This window comes from Lathyrus oleraceus, chromosome 7, assembly GCF_024323335.1.
Source record: "Lathyrus oleraceus cultivar Zhongwan6 chromosome 7, CAAS_Psat_ZW6_1.0, whole genome shotgun sequence".
Classification (NCBI taxonomy): domain Eukaryota; kingdom Viridiplantae; phylum Streptophyta; class Magnoliopsida; order Fabales; family Fabaceae; genus Lathyrus; species Lathyrus oleraceus.
The window spans coordinates 420,967,919-420,971,188 of NC_066585.1; the positions used below are offsets into that span (position 1 = coordinate 420,967,919).

The 3,270-nt window shown below is 40.6% G+C and overlaps 1 non-coding gene across 1 annotated transcript; it reads right to left on the minus strand.

The window, feature by feature from the left end:
- Positions 1-752: 752 nt before the first annotated feature.
- On the minus strand, positions 753-859 carry LOC127108629 (small nucleolar RNA R71). The gene has a single exon (XR_007796155.1). It is a non-coding gene; the product is annotated as a small nucleolar RNA R71 (small nucleolar RNA).
- Between the last annotated feature and the right edge of the window lie 2,411 nt (positions 860-3,270).

Below are 3,270 nucleotides of genomic sequence, written 5' to 3' on the forward strand. Positions count from 1 at the left end.
ATAAGTCCCTGTGGGATCGATATCTTTTAAAACTACGTGATAGAACTGTGCACTTGCAGTTTGTACCCCAAATTCGACTCATAAAGTCGCGATCAAGTTTTTGGCGCCGTTGCCGGGGACTTTTATTTAGTCGATATTGTAACTCTTCTGTTACGCTGTAGAGACTAAGGCTTATTTTTTCTTTTCTTTTCTTTCTTTCGTTGATTTGTATGCCACATACTCGCTCACAAGGCGAGCCGTTCTACTTACGAATCAACGATATCGAACTATATCTCCGAGTCTTACGACGAATTCGGGAATACCGTGCTGCGAACAATCTCCCTCCTGTCGAACTTCCTGATCTCAAAAATCTTCTTCCTTCGCCGATACCCGAGATGGCAGAACCAGCTCGTGCTCTTCGAGATTACGCCGCTCCATCGCAAGATGAGCCGCATTCGAGCATTGCTCCACCCGCAATCGAAGCAAACAACTTCGAACTTAAACCTTCACTGTTGCAGGCAGTACAACAGAACCAATTCTCTGGAAATCCTACCGAGGATCCAAACCTTCATTTATCCGTATTTGTCCAATACGTTGATACTGTTAAAGCTAACGGTGTCACTTCAGAGGCAATTCGACTTCGTCTTTTTCCTTTCTCGTTAAGAGATAGCGCTAGAAGATGGCTCCAGTCTCTTCCTTCCAACTCAGTCACCACATGGAACGAGTTAAAGAAAGTCTTTCTTGCCCGATATTTTCCGCCGAGCAAAATAGCTATGTTAAGAGCCCAGATAAATGGATTTAAACAGAAAGATAACGAGTCTCTTTTCGAAGCATGGGAAAGATACAAAGACATGATGAGACTTTGTCCACACCATGGTTTAGAGGACTGGTTAGTAATTCATACCTTCTATAATGGTCTCTTGTACAACACGAGGTTAATAATAGACGCCACCGCAGGTGGTGCACTAATGAACAAACCTTATGCTGATGCTTACCAACTTATCGAAAGCATGGCCCAAAACCACTATCAGTGGGGAAGCGAACGAACAATGGTAGAAAAACCTCAAACTAAAACTGGCATGTACGAGATAAGTAACCTTGATCATGTTAACGCAAAAGTGGATGCTCTGGTCCAGAAAATTGAAAGTTTAAATGTATCACCTCCAGCCACCGTGGTTGCCCTAACTCAGAATTGCGAAGTCTGTGGAATCCAAGGTCACACTCCTGCAGATTGTCAACTCCTAACAGGAATCCAAGCGGAGCAAATAAACTATGCTCAAGGAAGCCCCTACTCGCATACCTATAACTCAAATTGGAAGAATCATCCAAATTTTTCATATAAGAGTAATAATGCTTTATACGCACCTGGACAATCTCCGAATCAAGCCCCAGCTATACCTCCGGGATATCAAAAGCCGATCCCATCTACACCTAACAATAACGCCCCTAGGAAATCCAACTTGGAAATCATGATGGAAAACTTTATAGCTTCTCAACAGCAAACCAATAAAGATTACTTAAACCAGAATGTACACACTGGCGAACAAATTAAACAACTAGCAAGTAAAGTAGATGCCCTGGCTACCCATAACAAAATGCTGGAAACGCAAATATCACAAGTAGCTCAACAACAAGCGCCTACTGCTTCCCCAACTGGTACATTTCCTGGACAGCCCCAACCTAACCCGAGAAGCCACGCTCATGCAATCATACTAAGAAGTGGAACGGAGGTGGAAGGACCGTCTGACCCAAGGATAGAAAACCAAAACTCTAAAAAGTCAACTGAGGAAGAAAATAAAACTAAGGAAAAGGAAGAGAGTAATAAGGAAACCGTAGAAAAGAAGTAACCTTATGTACCTCCACCACCTTATAAACCACCTATCCCTTACCCTCAAAGGCTTATTAAAACCAAAGATGCGGGCCAATTTAAAAAATTTGTTGACCTACTAAAACAATTAAACGTCACAATTCCGTTTACAGAAGCTATTACGCAGATGCCCTCATATGCCAAGTTCTTAAAAGAAATTCTTTCTAATAAAAGGAAACTTGAAGATAGCGAAATCGTTACACTCACTGCTGAATGTAGCACTATAATCCAGAATATGCCTCCTAAAATCAAAGACCCGGGTAGTTTCTCTATACCCTGTCACATAGGAAAATTTGTCATCGACAAAGCCTTATGCGATTTAGGAGCCGGTATTAGTGTTATGCCTTTATCCATATGCAAGAAACTGGAAATGGGAGAATTAAGACCAACTAAAATGTCTGTGCAACTAGCAGATCGTTCCGTTAGATATCCTGTAGGAATTCTTGAAAACATTCCCGTGCGCATAGGTCAATTCTACATTCCAACTGATTTTATAATTATGGACATTAGAGAAGATGAAGTTACACCCATTATACTGGGAAGACCATTCTTAGCAACTGTCGGTGCGATCATAGATGTAAAACGAGGACGACTCACTTTCGAAGTAGGAGAAGAGAAAATTGAGTTCATTCTTTCCCAATTTTTGAAAGCACCTGCAATAGAAGATACATGTTACTTCATGGATATCATCGATGAATGCATAAAAGAAACAGAGTTAGAAAAAGACAAATCATCTGACTATCTTGCAGAAGACAAACTTAACCAATGTTTAGCAATAACACCGGACCCTACGCAATGCCTTAAGAAACCAACCCTAGACCTGAAAACACTTCCCAAAAGTCTGAGATATGAATTCCTAGACTTAGAACTTGAACGACCAGTGATAGTTAATGCAGACCTAGGAAAACTCGAAACAGAAAAACTCCTGCATATCTTAAGAAAATATCCAACCGCACTAGGATACAACATCACCGATTTTAAAGGAATAAGTCCTTCTATTTGTATGCACCGCATAATGCTAGAAGAAGACTGTAAAACTTCTAGGGAACACCAGAGGAGACTAAACCCGATCCTGAGTGAGGTAATGAAGAAGGAAATAACCAAGTTATTAGAGGCAGGTATCATATATCCTATAACTGATAGCAAATGGGCTAGTCCTGTACACGTAGTACCGAAGAAAGGAGGTATAACAGTTATTGAAAATGAAAAAGGAGAAACTATAACCAAACGAATCAAATCGGGATGGAGAATGTGCATTGACTATAGGAAACTAAACAAAGCAACCCGAAAAGATCATTTCCCTTTACCATTCATTGACCAGATGTTAGAACGATTAGAAAAACATTCTCATTTCTGCTATCTAGACGGTTACTCAGGCTTCTTTCAAATACCAATTCATCCTGATGACCAAGAAAAGACAACGT